This window comes from Mesocricetus auratus, unplaced genomic scaffold (genome assembly GCF_017639785.1).
Source record: "Mesocricetus auratus isolate SY011 unplaced genomic scaffold, BCM_Maur_2.0 Super-Scaffold_100015, whole genome shotgun sequence".
Lineage (NCBI taxonomy): Eukaryota > Metazoa > Chordata > Mammalia > Rodentia > Cricetidae > Mesocricetus > Mesocricetus auratus.
Genome location: NW_024429198.1, coordinates 12,108,535 through 12,128,847, shown reverse-complemented (window position 1 = coordinate 12,128,847; position 20,313 = coordinate 12,108,535). Strand labels below are relative to the sequence as shown.

Here is a 20,313-nt window from a genome sequence, read left to right as displayed (position 1 = left end):
AAACAGTATGCTTACTAAACCGAAGTACTTAGTGTATTAACAGTGCTAGCCAGAACACTCTGCTGATCTGCTGCTAATCACATGGGTGCAAAACAATTTCTCGCTAATGATTTTGTCATTCAAATTCAGTAAGAATTTATCAACATCCTCATCATGACTTAAGCTGGTATGAAAAAATGGCTGAATACACCAAATACATCTACAGAAAAAATTTAGATATAACTTAAACTTTAACCTTTTCCACTAACTTTGATATGGGCAACAACAATAATTTTGAATCATAAGTTCTCTACTTAATTAGAAGTCTCCTCGGAGATGAATGCATTGGTCTCTCAAAATAAGAACCACCACAAAAAACTACCCATAACAGAATACATGGATCACTAAATATCTCCTATGAATAAAAGTTGTTCTTTAGCCCGGCGGTGGAGGCGCACGCCTTTAATCCCAGTCCTCGGGAGGCAGAGGCAGGCAGATCTCTGTGAGTTCGTGGCCGGGCTGGACCGACAGCCTCCAAAACAATACAGAAAAACCCTGTCTCGTAAAACCAAAAAAAAAAGTTGCTCTTTACTTTCTAATATGCATGAAAGATAGATTGAGGGATTTGGGTAATGAATTCACAGATATTTCATATAGTTAATCACTAATTCACATTAATGATTAGGATTTAATAAAATGAATATAAGAATAAAAAATTGTCTCTTACTATAAATGTGATTGATAGTTTGCCCTATGTCTACAAGGTAAATATCAAATTACTATCTTATGAAAATTCTATAATTGGTCTATTATTCATTGCCAGTATTAGGGAAACTAATTTGTGTTATGCCTTGAGGACCACTGAGAATTATGAGCAGGCATCCTGTGAAATGTAACAGGTAAAACTGAGAATTTTGTAAATATTTCTAGAAATGGTACAGAAATAGCTGACTGGAATGGTGTGTTCAGGTTCCTTACTTACAAAAAAGGAAAACAAAAGAACATGTAGTATTCTGCAAAGTCTACTTTTGTATCTGTTATTATAATGACACAGAGATATGAAGATGGACAGTTTCAGAGATGGAACAGAAATATGCTAAGAGTCTCTCACTGAACCCAGAGCTCAGCTTTCAGCTGGTCAGGGTAGCTAGCCTGCTCCAGGGATTCACTTTCTTTGCTTTCTGTTTAGGTAGCAGGCATTTTCCCTGCTGAGGCATCTCCTAACCCCTCATTTATACTTTTAAAATTGAAAATAGTACCACAATTTTATTTTTTGGATGATAATAATGCCTACAGCTGCAATGCCTTTTCACAACTTTTATTTATTGCTAATAAATAGTGAACATTGAATAGTTTAGTGACTGTAATTCAATTACAAAAATTTAAATGTTTAAAACAAAAATAATAATGTGATCTTTTGGGACTTGCATGATCTTATTGCTAGTATACTACTATTTTGTGATAGTAATATAGAATAAGAAAGTACACTTTTAGAGAATATATATACGCATACAAATGTGTAATGTCTGACATTGTAAATGTATACCTTCATTCATTATTGAATGTTTTAGGTATAAGTGGTAATTAATGAAGTATATCTGAAAGTTCAGACTCTTAAACAGAAGAAATAGTATTCTAAAAACACAAATATTCATGAATTCATTTCAAAGAATAAATATTAAATCATGTAAGTCCTGCATAGACAGCTGTAAAATAATATGTGTTAGACATAACATTCTGAGTGAAAAACTTAAGTCCAGTGTTTGGACTTATGATAGCTTCACTAAAATGATATCATTTCTTGATTGTGATGATGGAAAACATTTCTTGTATTTTATGCAATGAGTGTAGAAATGAAAGCATCTTCTGTTTTCATAATGTATTCTGAGACATCCAAAAGAAGGCCAAAAGCTTTGTGTCAACTAGCTTAGCTGCACAAATCAGATGCTCAAATGTCTTCACATGTGAATAAACATTGTATCTAGCTATGCTTTTAGAGACTCAAATATCCACATATTATTTCTGAAATATTAATGCACAGTAACCAATTTAGGCTTTAAAAACTTTTACTCTACCAGCAAGAAATATAGCTTCTCATGCACACTTTCATGAAATGCAAACAAATTACAAGTGTTCAAAGACTATGAAGTAGAATTATTTGTAAACTGAAGTCATAAAAAGGGAGTAGAAAGTAAATCTGTAGTTTAAGGAATCACAATATTTCTGTACATTTACAAGAGCAGGAGAATGTAATAAGAGTGAGGTTGTTTCTATGGCATGCATAACTTTAATATTGCAAAATACTTCAAGCATATAAACCATAGGTTAAAAATAAATAATACTCCATGAAAGATTAGTAAAAACAATGAAAAAGAGATAATGTGTATCAATCCTGCATGCGACTTTTTTTTCTAACACAGGTGCTAAGTTTTTCCCTCACAGACTCAATAGAGATAAAATTACAAATAAAGGTCCATTTAAAATAAAACTGAATTTGCAATGTTTTATTGCAAAATGGCATTATACAATAGAATTAATTTAATTAGTGAATAGATTAATTTCCCTCTTTAGATCATCAGAAAGAGATCTCCAATTTCAGAAGGAAATCTCAAGGACAGGATATTATTTGCCTCTAAATAATTAATTTTTGTGTAAATAGCTCATGAAGGCAAAATGTTTAATTGACTATCAGCCACTTCAATTGTTATGCTTCCTCAAGAGAGCACACTAAAGAAGAGTGTATGGTTCTTGTGAGTTTTAGTGGGGCTTATTATCCATTCAAGTTTTCATTATCCCCCAAAAGGCACCAGTTAAGACATGATCAAGAACAACAATATTTTAGCAGGCGAGTCTATATTCAAAAACGCCTAGGAGTGCCTCTTTCTCTCATGACTCAAACTTAGGTAATATCAACCGGAGAAATAATAATATGCCGATGGAGTTTTTAATAGGGGATAACATACAAACTTTTATCTGTTCTAAATGGTGAGATCATTAATTATTCACTGGACATTAGGAATCCCCATAGTTTTAATGATTCCAATATTAATATTTAATATGAAAATGAGTTTTGAATTTTTAGGAAAAAAGAAACACATCCTTAATAAATGTTTCTGTATCATTCAATATCCTGATAATGTTAAAATAAATTTGATATCATAGGAACACGGCAAATTTTATAGCTCCAGAGACCTAAAATAAGCTTAAGCAAATAAGTTTATCACACACACACTAAAGTGGTTATTATAAAAAGTAATTTAAAATAAATACTGAAAACTACATCATTTTTAGGTAAATACAGCATGATACTTTTTGTTAGAGCAATTTAATAATCTTTTCCTTATATGTTACAACAACAGAAACCCAAGTCTCGCTTATTTTATATAAATCCATGTTGGGAAACCTCTGTGGTCTAGAGGTCAGAAAATATGGAAATAAGAGATCTGGCCTTCACTGAATGCCAACATGGGAACCTTCACCTCAGTAAGGTCTTCGCAGGGTTAGGTGTGTGAGTCTGGCTCACAGTGTCAGGTGTTTTCAGGCATTGTTGGAATCCAATTTTCTTGTTTAGTAATTTATTTCCTAGAAAATAGATGCTGGGTAAAGAACTGATTGAAAATTTAGGATACAGTTTATAAAACTTGTAATGACTTTTAAACAATGCAATTGTTTAGAAATATTTATTCTTTCTGTCACTCTACCATGAAGACATTAAAGAGTGGAGAGGTGATGAGAAGTCACTTCTATTGGGATTCTATCCTTTCACCCTTGGCTCTCTTTAATGAACTATAGTGGAGCTGCATTTCTCTCTATGCAACTCAGGAACTTATTAGTTAACCCTGTATTCCTTTTCACAGACAACAGGAATGCTCTATTCTAATCAAGTCTTCTTGTAATAAATAGAAGGGTGAGAGCCATCCTATTCTCTCATGAATGTTTTCTAAGAAAGCTAGTCCAATAGTAGCGGTGATTAAAATGGAAGCAATTTGTTCATTTGAATTTTTCATGATTAATATTTTCCTGTATTTCACTTGTGTACAGCTATGAATTAAAATAATTCTGTACAAGTATAAAGATTCATATTGATTCGATGTCATTTATCATATGATCTATTCTAAAGAGACCTTTATTGGCTCTTGGTGCTTCAGAATGAGGTACATTTCAAGAGATTTATCATGGTTTTAAGATGAGGCAATTAAATCAAATGCCGGATTTCTTCTTGCTACAATAATCCCTGACTTATTGAATCATTCTTTCCATTTAAAATCATTCTTCTAACAGAGAAATCAGATTTTATAGGACTGCCTTCTGTTTTTTATCTTAAAATTGCATGTGTCATTATAAAGCAATATGATATGAACCTATTTCCTTGAATCCAGAAACTTATTTTTGTGTAACTTCAGTTATTTGTCACAATGTAATACGGGATAATGTTTTGTGCTCTGTATCTTTGAATACCATTTTTGAGCAAAATATTGTCAAATTTTCAAATGTGTTTTCATGATTGTCCTTATTCTCAGCATTCATTATTGATGATACAGTAGTACTTCAGCAGCCTGCGTCATTTGAGATCTCAGACTATCCTAACTAGTAGAAACTTAGCATGAAATCTCAGTTATTTGGAGGCAGATTTACTTTTAATTTTCTTCTTTAATTTAAGAGCCTAGACCAGTGGTTCTCTGTAAATGGAGCCCTTAATTAGGGTAGATGATAAGAGTCCAGAGTCAGATATACAGGGAAATGCTGAGAGATCAGAGAAAAGGAGCAAACCACACCACACATTACCGCCTAAGTGTCTCCATAGAGACGAGATTGATTTCCTGTTTGCCCTTGCTTATATACTGTTACTGCCCATCTACAACACTTGTTGCCTATCTGTACAGACCTCCAGACTTCTATGGTTAGCTAGTGGCAGTTTTTGCCCAGCTATATCACTTTTTGCCTGTCTGTACAGACTTTGAGACTTCTATGGTTAGCTAGTGGCAAGCTCCATTCTCTGATTCCCAGACAGAAAGATAACACCACAGTTCTCAACCTTCTTAATGCTGAAACCCTTTAATAAAGTTCCCTGTGTTATGGTGACCTCCAGCCATAAAATGGTTTCCATTGCTACTTCATAATTATAATTTTGTACTGTTATGAATCCTAATGGAAATATTTGTGTTTTCAGATTGCTCAGGCAACCCCTGTGAAGGATCATTTGATCCACAAACTGGCTGTGATCCACTGACTGTGAACCAATGGTCTAGACAATGGTAACTTCAAATTGAAGTATAGAATATTCTTATTACTTTTCTCAAAGGAATAATAAAATTATCAATGATAATATTTGAAACAAGAGTATATTTAATATAGTTTTAATAACTAATGTTAATACAAAATATTAAAACAATAGCTTTATGTATTATCATGATCACTAAAATGCTAAAAGATTATGTTATACTTTAAAATCAGAAACTGAGAATTGTGGAGATGAAATTAACTGAAAGCACAGTGGTAGCAAGATGTGGGGTTAATGTTTCTGACTTAGAACCTCAGCACTTTACAACTGGAGTAAACATCTAAGCAAAGAACTTGATTCCTCTATGCTCTAAAGGAACATAAAGGCAAGTTGATTTGGTTTGGGACATGAGAAGTTGAAAGCAAGAGGCTATGCACTCATAGATACCCTCTCAATTCTAATGTTATGTTTGAAACATTTGACAATCAAGGAATGCAGCATTTGCTTACGAAATAATTTAGCATGGTCTACTTTACTGAAAAATAATAACCATATTTTATTTGTTCTTGGAAGATATCTCAAATAACTTGATGATATAATGCTAGAGAAAAAATGGTACCATTTTAAGTTATATTTCTTAACCCTTTGAAAACTACACTTAGGTCTGCTGTTGAGGGAGATAACTATTTTCTTGATATTTATCTAAGAAGGAAGAGTGCCACTATTATTGTGCACCTCACTCAGGCAGCAGAGGTCTTTTGGTGACATATTTTGAAAGAAAAATTCCAAGAAGTATCCTTCAAGTACTCCGAGATGCATTTTAACAGTAATCCCATTGTATGTTTACATTCCTAATTCAAATATGGCTTGGAAGTTTGTTGACTGCCTAAAACAGAAGTTCTGAAAACTCTAGAACAAAGAACAATGAGTTACATTAGTGTGAATATTCTTTAGATCAACAGAAGTTATCAAAGGGAAAAGCTGTGGAATAATCCCTTTCTACACTGTGAAGATTTGTTGCTGTGATTGGTTTAATTAAGAACCTGACTAGTTAACAGCTGAGAAGAATAAGGGTAGATAGGAAAGCCAGACTAGCAGAATGGTAGGAGGAAGAAAGTTGGATTCTGGAGTTGCTAGCCAGAAACAGAGGGAGCAGGCGATGGACATGACATGTACATAAGTGCCTCCATGTGGCAGAGTATGAATAAGGAATATGGGTTAACTTAAAATGTAAGAGCTAGGTACTAATAAGCCTGAGCTATTGGCCAAGCATTTATAAGTGATAGTGTCTCTGTATAGGAAACACTGCCAGAACAGGAAAACTCTACCTTCAGGGAAAGCTAGTGATAAGGATGAAAAGCTAAACACATCAGAAAAATGTAAAACAACTAACATGAATATGCTCTCAGAGACTGTGATAGGAATGAACATTTTCAGAAAGCCAATCCTATCAAGTAGAGAACAGGTCTAGTTTGAAGGGATATTTTCAATGGGAGACATTTGAAAGAATTCTAGAACCAAAAATCTTTCAATCCCTTGTTCTTGGAAGAAAGTCATACTTTATCCAGTGTCCAACTGTTAGAGGACTAATCTTTTACTGAATTCTGCATGTGAGAGAGTGGTGAGATTTCCTCCTGTATGTTAGCATTATATGGAAGGATATGGAGATAGACACAGAACCTGGCAGACACATTAGGTTGTTGTCATGCCTTACCTTAGCAGAAATGAGCCCTTTGAATACAGTCAAGAAGAATGAAGACCTAATGGTACAATCACAGTTAGTAAGTTCACACATTATACTTTCTGTGGAAATGCCCATTCTAAATGAATATTTAGTAAAAAATCTAATACTATATTCACAAAGGATAAACATTTTGGATGAGCCATTTATTTGAAGAAAGGTTATTAAAAGTATTAATAAATCATGTCTATATAATGTAAAGTACAATGCTACACAGTCAAAACATTTACAAATTAACATAATATACTGTAGATATTTAGAATTAATTTCCAAGTTGCAAGAGATTATAAAACAAGTACTTCTCAAAGTGAAAGCAAACATGTTCATCATGTGAATTGTTAGCCTGGGATATGATAAATGTATATGCGTTAGGATTTATATTATAAAAAAAAAACCAGTTTCAGAAGCCATGTATTTTTTTTCCTAGATAAAAGGTTCAGATCTTCATTTTATTTGTGGATATTCCAACACAGTTTGCTCAGTTCTAATTAAAACTTTTAAAGTATCCCATATGACAATATTGACATTATTATTTATTTTGTACCTCCTTAGGATGTCCTAAAATACAATTGCAATGCTTGAAATTTCACACAGGAATTTCATGGAGCATCATGACATATGGAGCAAATTTCTTTCTCATACCTATGGTCTTTGGCTCTGATATTCATCCTGTCCTTACTACCATAAAATAGTGCCTACCAATATAAATTCATGCTTATTATATCTTACAAATCAAATAACGTAGAACCAAAATGAAAAACCACCTGCCTATTAAATAGAACAAAAGAAAATTAGCTACATAGAGACTGTCAGTGAGTTAACATAGTTTTCCTATACCTTATTTGCTACTACAGCTAATCATATTAAGAAGCACATATTTGAGAAATTAGAAGCACTATAAAATGTTTTATAATTTGCTTGATTTTCTGAAATTACACTATCATCATTTGTCATCTTCCTCCCCCCTTTCTTCAAATCCTCCCATGTAACCCTAAGCTGTTGTTCAAATTCATGGACTTTTATTATTGCTACATATGCATACATGTGTGTCAAAAATCATAAGGAATTTTATTAACTATCAACCTAAAAGTACCTATGATATATGTAGCTTGGCACATTAATATATGCATGCAGTTTGAATAAAAATTTCCCACCTGAGCTTACATTTCTTACAATAACATCCTCCAAAAGAAGTTGTGACAAGTATTCTTTTCATTTCTTAGTCAAGGTTGTTAAAGAAACTCCCAAAATATTACAAGATATTATTAATTGCTCTTTGCTGTCCCCACAAAAGTGGGAAGTAAGTACATGTTGATGAACACATCATGTATTGAAGATATAGTGGCCAGAGGCCAGAGCTAGAAATTCTATGAAAGCCTCCTAATAGAAGTCTAGCTTTTATAATACAAGTAGGTGCCATACATCTATCAAATAAACCTAAAAAGGAAGTATTGGCATTCATACCTTTACTGTAACCACCAGCTTTCTAATTGGACCTAAGACCTGTTCAATAAGAGGGAAACCTCTTCAACTACACAGGGTTGATGAAGTCATTGGTTTTGGAGAATATATGACACCATTTTACTATACCAACATAGCCCCTAAAAGCATTCAAAATATTTGTCCTTATGTCAGTAGATAAATGTAGTCCTAAACCTATCACAGAAACTCCTATTTGCAAAAGAGGGAAACTATTACAGAAAACCAATATTCAACAAAAATGCCGAGTTGGGGAACCCAGTTACAGTGGTTGAATCTCTTTTTTTTTTTTTTTTTTGGTTTTTACGAGACAGGGTTTCTCTGTATTGTTTTGGAGGCTATCGGTCCAGCCCGGCCTCGAACTCACAGAGATCCGCCTGCCTCTGCCTCCCGAGTGCTGGGATTAAAGGCGTGCGCCACCACCGCCCGGCCCAGTGGTTGAATCTTAAAACAAACAAACAAACAAAAAAATCCCTAAGTCCTGACTTGGGGTATCACTGCAGAAGAGAATGCAGAAAGATTCTCAGAGCCAGAAGATCAGAGTTTGTTGTAAGACTCAGTCTCTTGGGGATGTCAGAAACTAAACCCATTAATAGGACTGAGACTGTCTAAAAGTGAGCTCATCTAGTGTGAGTGGGGGAATGTTCTGGAGGCCTTACCTCCACCCAAAAATCTACAAGCAACTATGGAATGCTGAATATGAGTGAAATAGTCTTTCTAAGGGAAGAACACACTAATTGGTTATCCAATATTAAATGGTCAGCCTAAGAACATATGTTCAAATAACATTATACAAACTGAGCAGACTGTATTTAGGTGTTAGAAATATGTATATGTATTAAAACAATAACAAAATGGTTCATGAATCTTAAAATCAGGAAGAGTAACACAGGAAACTTCTGAAGGGGGAAGCATAACAGAGAATATATATTATTATATTAAAATCTCAACAATTTACAGAAATCATTTAAAAATAGGACCCTGCCCTGAGTGAAATGACAGACTCTAGATATGCCCTATGTGGAAGGAAATGGCGATAGGATGGGAGGCTGGGGGGGATGGAGGAAGGATATAGAAGGAAGGGAGGGAGAGGGAACTGGGACTGACATGTAAAACAAGCTATTTAAAATTAAAATTAAAAAAAATAAAAAATAGGAATAACTACCCATATGAGCATACAAATGAAATTCAAATAATTAATGCATTAATTTTCAAAATGAGAAAGTGGTCGTAGAACTAAGAAGTACAGGAAATAATATATGACAGGTATTTTTCTTAGAATTTGCAGCATCTACCATGTAAGAAATATCTACCAATCATTATTAACTTTCTACACATCTCTTTTTCAAGTTAGTGAATCGTACTACATTAGAGTATTTGCAATACAAAATTTGCAACACAGATTTTTAACGTGTATTTATGTATTCTTGTGGTCTGTGTTTTAATATAAGATTACTTACTTCAATTTTAGGGGCAATAATCAAATGAGAAAACATTATAACAAAGGAAGAAGGAAGAGTTGAACAACCTAGGAGAATGCGTTATGATATGTGCATACATCCTTCGTAGAAGAATGTGCTTGCTGACCTGAGAACTTAGCTTGTGTGTGTCTTGAATACATATATATCCCTATCCTAACCAGGTAACAAGTGACCTGTCAGCAACCTAAGACCCTGCCTACATTGAATTTGATGCACATATTTCTCTAAGCAATGTAGTAAATTTCTTCTCACATTAAGGACCATTAATTTGTATAGCTTATACTCGAATAAATACCAAATATATAAGAACATTAGAGATGACCTGTAGTTTCTGACTACACAGGTTTTGGACACATGCAAAATAAAATAAACAGAATTATGCCTATGCTAAAAAAATTGCTCATACACATGATTAAGCTAAAAGCATTACAAAAAGGGGGCAAGGTCAGCAGAGAAAATATTCTAACCCTCACCCAAATAAAACCCCAAATAAAGTTAGCACTCTTCAATACCCTTTAAAAGATAGAACCTAATTCTAATAAGGGTTTGAATAGATTAACTCATACAGCCACAGTGAATCTTGCCAAACAATTTTCTGAACTATACTTTCATATTACATTCAATAAAGCCTCCTCCCTACCTGAAATCTGTATGGGCTTTTATTTTATTATTAAATAAGAAACCAGGTTCTTGGAAATGCCAGGCAAAGTTCCTGCCCACCACTAAGTATTTCACAGAGTAACCTCAGTGGTAGGATGAGCATCAAAATATACCTAATTGTATAACTGAAGTGAAGTAGAATGTTACAAATGCAAAGGAAACACACACTGGACAAATTTGTTTTGTATGAATTTAATGCTATTGGTTAGGCATGCTGTGCTATTGTATTTGTTTCGCACTATAGAGCAAACCATAAGGTGATTTTATTTGTGTGTGTGTGTGTGTGTGTGTGTGTGTGTGTGTGCATGTGCGCGTGCGTGCACATACACACACACACGGGCAGGGGGAGAAAGATTTTTGTCACCATGGTTAGTTGAAAGGAATTATTGAACACTGACAGTGTTTGGAATGGTGACATCTATAATCATGAAGATTGCAAGATAGCAGATAATACTACTGCACTCCACTGCTCTGCTTTTCATTCAGTAGGAGTTTAATGAGGAGTAATTCTAAATATAAGCAAATGAATTAACAAGTCAATGTACAGACCATTTAATGTTATATAATATAAAATTCATTTTCTCAATTGCTCAATTTAAAAGGAGAAAAATGAACTGTTAAGGCAGGATCCTGGTAAGCTCACACACTATATTTTGGGCGTATCAGAAACATCACTTCCATCAACGTGGAAATATTGAGATACACTCCCTTTCTACAGTGGAGCATAAGAACATGGTGAATTATGAAGTTTCTTCTTAACCTGAAGGATAGAATCATGCTGTTCTTGTGGCCAATATCCAATATAAGAATGTGTTGAAAATTAATTTCCCCCAAGCCATCTCCTTTAAGAACATTACATTTACAAGTGTGACTTCAATTCTTTGATTTATCTTTTTATTTATGTTTTGCTGTATAACTTTCTGTCTACAGGTTGCTGTTTTATGTGTGGGACTTTTATCCTGCGTTTGTTCTTGTCACCCAGAAGTGACAAACTTGTTCTGCAATTGCTTCTTAAATCCAGTGGCTGTGGTAACACTCAACCCCTCCTGTCTCCAAACCCTTTTCCAGTCAGTGAAGGTAGGGGTGGTGGAGAGAGCACAGGGTTTCTAAAATTGGTGATGGACCATATTGACAAAATCACATTAGTTCCCGGCATGTAATGAATCCTCATGTTGGAAACGGCACTTCCTGTTACCAATTGAATCATCTCCCAGAATGAAAGCCAAGTTAAAATGCATAGATGTTTACCCTTAAATGCACTGTGTCTTTGAAGTGGAAGAAAAAAGGGGTGGGAATAATGATAATGGAAAGATACCACAGCGTAGATATGGATAGAAAACAGGTGCACCACTACACAGGGTGAGGAAGGAAAGCCCAAGGAAACAAATCAATCCGAGGAAGAAGTGATATGTAACTGTGAACATACTATTGTGTTATCTGATATTTCTTATTTGTGTGTGTCTTAGGAGGCAGAACCTAATACACATTTAAAAAAAGAACTGTGATATTACATGCTTTCTACAATATTGTTTTAATAGCTTAAACATTATTTTATTCAAACGGAATTTTTCTTATAAAACACGTAATGGTCTTCCTATGAATTCTGCCTGGGGGAGTCCTAGTATTGGCAAAAATCTACAAAAACTTTTATTTGAAAAAAAAGTGTTAAGAAATAAGAATAAAAATTTTAATATTAGTGACTTTACAGATATGCCAAATTTTGTAGAAAGCCAATCTGCTCCATGAATATACACAGAGAGATCATAGATAAATGATAGATAGATAGATAGATGATCGATACATAAATAAATAGAGATAGAGAGATAGAAATAGAAATAAATGACTGATAGATAAATAGATGATGGATAGAGATAGATAATAAGATAGATAGATATACAGATAGATAGATAGACAGCTGATTGTGTATAGACAGCCAGATAGATAGATTATGGATAAATCCTTAATTTTACAGTATTACTTCCCAATAAGGTGCAATATATCACTAATACGCAATTAGGGACAGATGCCTCTCCAAAAGTGTTGCATGAAATAATTTTAAACCTAGGGCAAGGTTTCCTCAAACTCCATATGACTATTTTATCTTTACGTTTTTCTAATTTTTGAAAACAAGTTTGTAGAACCAATGAAAGAAAATATGAAACATATCTGTGACCTCAAAGTTTGTTACTCCCTGAAAGGTTCTGACTAAAGGAATGTGATGCTAGGTCATGAAGGGAATTTTATGCATCCATGTGTAAGGAAAGGGTGAGAAGACTCCCATTTATAATGAAGCATCTCTGATAGCTGCCTCACACTGGGAGAAGTACAGGGTCTGTGTCAGTATCTATTAAATTTGAATTTTTGCACAACTCTTCTTTTGACTCCACTCTGGAAAGATATCTCTTCCTTGCTATTAATCACTTTCATTCTGTAGTTTTCATTATTTATTCTTGAATACGAATGTTTATAAACTCAAAGTAGCTTTGTGTCATGCAAAGAGTTAAAAGATTGTCATAAACAAGTTTTCCTTTATTCTTAATCTCCCTTAATCATAAACCTTTTTGAATCCCTAAATTGCTTGTTCAAATAAATTATATTACATAGCTTCTATTAGAAAGCATGTTCGATAGATGCTATAAAACCAGGTTAGTGAATTTAAAATATATCATTTATATTTATATCTAAATTTTAGATATAGGTTAAATATAGACATAGGGATTATTGATAAAAATATTTCATCCCACAGATAAATAAATACATACATGTTACTCGGACACTTGATGGCATTTTTCTTTAATGGCTCACACTAACATAACTATGAATATTTATAAGCAGCACTTCATTACAGGTATTCACTTTTTGCATCTTATACAACTCATTAGAAAGCAAAGTTATGCTGATTTGAAAATATAACACCTCTCTTCAGTGTCAAAAATTCTATTAAACAACTGACTTCTGAATAAAATAGCACAAGGTAGATGAATGCTCTTTCATATATAATTATCCATATAAGTATGTTTCAGAGTTATTTATTTCTTTCCTGAAATGTGGCTTACTGTCAGAAATAAAAATGCAAATCTTGATATTATCCACTGTAGTTGAACTGTTTGGAACTGTTGTATAAGAAAACGTGATAAGCCTTAAAAAAAAGTCATTCGGAGGTAGGGATTCATGGTAAAATAAAACAAAACTTTAAAAAGTTTTTTGAAAAATTTAAAAAAGACATAAAGAAGTTATCCTTGGCCATTTTGTTAGTGCTGTGCATGTATGCCTATATAAAAGCAAGCTTTTTACATCTTTGTACAACATTTTCATTACAAAACAAATCGGCTCTGAAAAATATTATCAATTCCCTATATTAATGTAAAAAAATCAATTTCTATTGAGATGACCCTTAACTAAATAAAGTCATCAGATAATTAATTTGAAATCCACAGTGTACTATGAAGGCTTTGTAGTGACTAATGTAAAAATTATTAAGGTATTTTACAACGTCTCTACATTTAAATAGGGTTTCTGATTTCATTATAGTCCATATTTTGTGTAATAGTTTCTCCACCCACCATATGTGTGGGCAAAGATATTATATTTTGTACAGGTCTCAAAACTGTGAATATTAAGTGGAAACAGTTATTTCTAGGGACAGGTTTACAAAGAGTCTAACTCACACTATCCACTAAATTACCTAAATCTCTTACAACTTATAAAACACTTCTATTTAACTTTTGGGGAAATAAAAATATTCTAATGTTAGTGTTCTTATTTTCCATGATATATTTATTGCTTATAACCCCTTGGTACAGAGGGTAACTTGCCTTAATTTCATCATTATAATAATTAACGTTTATAGATTAACTTTATATACACATAGAAATAATGATCCTTCACTTTTTTTGTAAAAGCATGCAGTGCATACGAACACGCTCATATAATTATGTAGCAATATATGCAAATATTTATGTTTCAATAATAAAAGGGGTGTAAATGCAGATAATCATTTGAAGACACAAAAAATTCACTGTGTAATTTGAACTAGATGGTTTATTTTTAAAAAATATTTATTTGATGTCTTCTGGATTATTATCATAAAACACAAAGATGTGAATATTTGGTGAAAAACTTCTGGAAATTACATGAAATTCTACTGTATCCAGGCTGTGGAGGATAGACACATACCTGATAAAGGAGTCTAGAAAAAGTATCCCTTGAAAAATGGTCCTGACTAATACTGCACTTTTACTAAATATATATATATATATATAATATTACATTGTAAAATTGATGTTCATTTATTTGATGGGAAAAGAGATGAAGCACATGTTTGCCACCGTGTGTGTGTGTGTGTGTGTGTGTGTGTGTGTGAGATGCATGATGGGTGGGTTATGATGGCCAATTTCCAGAAAGTAAATCTACAGTCTGAGGTACCTCTACATTTGTCGTTAGAACAAATGAATGAATTACCAGAGTTCATTTACCTTAAAAATATCATGTTATATGCAATGGCGCTCTCTTTGGATAAAACACCTTCCCAAGAAGAGTTTCTTTGTTAATTCTTACTCCAAAGAACATTGCTTCTTGATTAGTATGACTTTTCTGAGGTACCACCAAAAAATTGGAGAAAGGTTCCACCATATATTGGAAATTATGGCAATCGTATAAGAATGTTGTAGGTGCTTCATTTTCTATTGCAAATTCTGTCACACATAGTTTCTTCTTCAAGTGTAGTTAAGGATATATTAAACTTTTAAAGTGAAAATTGAAATAACAGCTCTTAGTAACTAGCATTTCCATTAAAAGTTATGTGTCTGAAATGAAACAGCAGATACAATACAATTCAATCACCCATGCTCTTTATACATATAGAACCAATCCCTAAAGGACATTAAGACGTCTTTTTAGCTGTTCTTATGAAACAACTTTCAAGTTTTGTATCTAAAAAGACCAAAAACTTCTTCCTAATTGAAACAAAGAGAAAATATGAGAGCGGTCATTCTTTGTGTGACTGATTCATAAATTGCTAAATTAATAAAATAGGAGTACTAGCTTTGACTATTATCAAAACATCTGATACTTCTACCATTACACACCTGCTGTCCTCAATGTGAAATAAAATACAGAATAAAAATAAATACAACCATTCCCCACAAACACACTAAAAACAAGAACCATGACGTTTTATTTTCATTGTTTGTTCTCACCCAATAAGTTAAATTTTATGAAACAAGGGCTTTAATCTACTAAGCAATGTCACTACACATGTACCACAGTTGAATTTATGGGCTATCAAAACAATAAAGACACACGTTTGGGAAATGGACAAGTCTAGAGACTATGGTGGGGACTGGAAGATTGAAATGGGGGAGGGCAGAATTGAGGGAAGATATATATTTTATTATGTATATGAAATTCTGAAGAATAAACAAAATTATAGTGAAAATTCAGATAGTGACATTTACTCTGGGGAGGCATTTTATGACAGTGTTCCTAGATGATGTCTTTGTCAGAGTCCATAGAATCCATGCAGTCCACCACTTTGCATTTAGAATGTGGCTTTAAAACCTGCTCTAAAAGTGCTAAATTTAGGTATCAGCACATTAGTATGTTAGAGCTGCAATGGAAAGGTATGTAAGTGAAAGGAGGCTCCCCTCACTGCACAATGCTTGCCATGCTTTACTGATGAACATTATGGTGGTTCCAGGAAGAGAACTGAAGCAACTCCTGAAGACAAATCTCCGTCAGGATTTTATAAACCACAGAAGAGTTATTACATTCCATTTGTTCTTTTTCTCTCTCTCTGATCTATCATTGTCCATCTATTAAACATCTGCTTTTCCTCCTACCACTCTATCACCCATCTACATATCCTCCACCTTACCAATCAATATCTGTCATGAATCTACCATCTTTGTAACCTATCTATCATTAATCAAGGCTTCCTACCATCAGTTTATCTACTTACCAATCTACATACCTGTATCTATCCATCTTTCTAATCAAATATTCACCATCAACATTTTGACAGATAGCTTTGTCATAGGTAATCAAACCCTGTTCTGTTTGTAACCAAATACTTCTAAAGCTTTGTTTTCTCCTGGATGCAATTAAATAACAATTCTATATCTAAAGCGCTAAACTTTAATATGAACTTCAAATTAAGGCAGCATTTCTATTTTTAAGAAATTTGGGGTGTCTTTAAAAGGCAAACCACTTTTTCAACAAATAAGCAACACACAGATGAAAAAATGTTTTTAATCTTAGGCAATATTTCATGTTCTACAATTAAAAATTATCTTATTTATAAATTTAACACCAGATAAGTTAAAATTAAATATCCAAAACATAAACTTGAACATATAAACATATTCTAGATCTTTAAAAGAATCACACTTTTTCAAGTGCAGATTTAATTCTATATTACACTTAAATGTGCATTTATATGAACAGAAAAAGGATAAAACTAACAATCAGTTCATTGAAGCATCTGTCTTACAGCCATGTAATGACCCAGCAATATTCCCAGAGAGAACAAGTCACAGCCAACATTTGCTGATGACCCAATTGTATGTATTCTTTAAATTAACCTTGATTTCAACTGATTCTTTCTTGTAAGCATTGAATTGCCATGTTGCACATAACTTTTATTACAAAATTTAAAGCATTTGCTAAACCATAGTGACTGATTTCTTTCATGCATTCTAGAACAATTTTGGAAAGTAATATATGTCTCATAGTATACCACAGGAAAGGTTACTACATAGGAAAAGGCATTAAAATTATCTCTCTCACCTGGCAAATCTATAATGAAAAGGATATTGTATTGAATAATCTATGTATGTAAAGGAAGAAAATAAAATGCAAAAGTGATGCCACTCAATGCAAGGTGACATTCAGAAGAGGTTCACATCCATGTACTGTTTATCAATCAGGCAAAGCAAAACAGAATTGAAAACATATTTTCATATCAACATGAGTTATGTTCTGGATACACAGACATCAAAATGTATTTTTATTTTAATTGTGCACATAAGCCTAATAATGGTGTCCCAGTTACATAAACCAGTTCAAATACTGTTTCATATACTTAAATGGTATGATACAGGAAAACTTCATCTTCTATCTCAGAAAATTATATTACCTTATATAACTATTTCCTCACTAGAATATTGGATCTGTTTACCTTGAAGTTGAGTTCATTACTGTTAAACTGGTATTACCATCGGCTTCTCTAAAACATTACTTCATTCATTATTGCAATAATCAGTTTGCTTATAACTTATACCTAAAATCTCACTTTTGAAAATTTCTAATTATAGGATATTGTTTTAGCATTTAAAATACTTTTCTATTAAGTACATATAATATCATATTACTCTACAATACAGAAAACTTCAGTTGATTTGGTGATAAATTTGGTGACAGAATATAAACACATGCTGCTCATTTCTATCCAAGTTCTATTCTGATACATGATGAAGCAGCCTGCTAATTGATCTTCACTATCTTTCATAATATCTGTTGAAACTGGTATTCACTGTTTTCATACTTACACATAGCTAGTCCTCACTTGACACAGCCACTGCCTATGCAATAAATTTCTTTGAGATTTGGAGAATATAAATTTTCTTTTGCCAAATGCAGGAGATTTTTGTAACTATACTTCTTGCTATTTCATAGAAATCACAAAAGGAAGCCAAATGAATATTCTGTCCTATATCACAGAAGTTGTCACTTTTCTCTGACATCATAAGATTAATATTTTTTCAGATGATATGATATGTGCATATTATGAAAAATATGCTTAGAAATCTCTTGTGTTTACCACATATCAGAAATGACCCCAAACAACTCACAAAAAGACCAAGTTTTCACAAATCTATAATTCATTCTATTTTCATCAAAGCATTGATCTGACAAATTATTATAAACTTATTGACTACAGTTGGAGACTTTCATTATGCCATTTTTAAATATAATGGTCTCTGAGAACTTCACCCAGTGGCTAAATTTTACAACATTCTAGAGACATTATAAACAACATTATTAAAAACAATCAAGCCAATTTTGAAGAACATGGTGCTTAAAAGAAATGACTTAACATGAACTGTGATATTGATTCTGCAATGAAAGGCAGAAAAACAATTATTCTGGTAAATCAATGTATTTTCTTATTATTTCAAACCTAAAAATGCCAAATTTTGCCTTTAGCAGACTTTCTTATTTTCATTAAGTTTCAACATTATTTTATGTTATCCAATTACAACCAACAGGTATATACATGTAGAGGTTTTCATTAATAAAAACTATATGCATTTGCAGGAACATCTGCTATCAGGTAAAATTTTTACATCAACTCTAACTCATGAAACCCATTAACAGGTAAAACATATTTCAAATCTAGTATCACATTCTTATAACTGTAAAAAGAAATTCACATTAAATTATGAATAACGGTGCTTTTACATTTTACATTCTGAGTCAAAGTAGTTAAGAAAAGTTATGGGACCAATTTAAATTCATACAAATAAAGTACAAATGACCACACTTTTGAAAAAAAATGGAATTCAAAGGCACTATATATGAACTAATATAGTTTGAACTTAGATTTTATGTTTACAATAATAATTCAAAAGCAAATTTAAGAAGTATTAAAATAGCTTGGTGGGTATCAGCAATTTTAATAAGTCAAATGAGAAACAAGCACTACTTGTTTTCATCCTGAGCAGTGGGATATCTATCTATCCATCTATCTATCTATCTATCTATTTATCTATATTAATTCTATAAAACGTATTACCTGCTGCCAAATATTGGAAGAGAGCAGAATAGCCCAGATAAAATAGTTGCGAAGAGAAAAGCAGTGTCTATGCTACATTATAAGAAAGCAAGAACTGCGATGCTTCTGTTCCCCAGCAAATAAATAAGGCTTACCTTGTTTAGCAATGGAAGTGAGTTAGCCTTGCTCAGCAGGCGATTCGATTCTGCTGTTGCTTCTGCCTCATTCCTTCTCTTCCCTTTTCATAGTGTCTTCCCAGCGGAATCTTCATGCATCTCACTGTGCCTCTCTTTCAGGACCACATTTAACTCAGACAGGCAGGAATCTGAAAGCAAAGCAACTCTCTGATTGGCTTCCATTCCGCGTTTCTGATTAATAAGAAACGTCGCTCATATAAGAAGATTTTGCAGCTGATGGCGCTGCAGGGCTCCAGGTTTAGGGTGGGCTGTGCAGACCCCTTCGGGCAGGACAATTTGCAAGTGAATGGAGTGGGAGGGTGGGGGAGGATTTGTCAAAGACCCTCATAAGGGAAAATAACCCAGTGTTTTTAGTCTCCGTTAATCATCTCTGTTTAATCTGTTTGCAGTTGGGAAAGAAAGGTCACAGCATGTCTCTAACCCGTAAATCATCTGCCGAATGTGTATATCACGTGGAGCTTGCTGCTGTTCAAGGATTCTGCGAGTACTCCTTGCACAATCCCCTGCTCCCTACTTCAAGGCGATGCCAAAATTCCAGTCTCAGAAACGAAAGACAAAGAGTACTGAACATACTCATCATTGATAATCACGAAATTTCATGTGTCTTTAGCTTATTACATAAAATCAGCTCTCGGGGAAAAAAAGGTAAATTTAGATTGTCTAATAATTGATGTCTTGGCATGTTCTTTTTCTGTAAAAAGAACAATGTCACATGGTTTGAATTTTCTAAAGCACTCGTTGTTTTACTTAATTACACATTTGAGACTTCCTGGGGAATGTTC

The 20,313-nt window shown here is 33.2% G+C and overlaps 1 protein-coding gene across 1 annotated transcript in view; it reads right to left on the bottom strand.

The window, feature by feature from the left end:
• Cdh9 (cadherin 9) overlaps positions 1–20,020 on the bottom strand; it is a 134,805-nt gene extending 114,785 nt beyond the window's left edge. The window contains exon 1 of the mRNA XM_040757730.1: positions 19,490–20,020. The gene's annotated coding sequence lies outside the window, so the exon portion shown is untranslated. The remainder of the gene's footprint in view (positions 1–19,489) is intronic.
• Between the last annotated feature and the right edge of the window lie 293 nt (positions 20,021–20,313).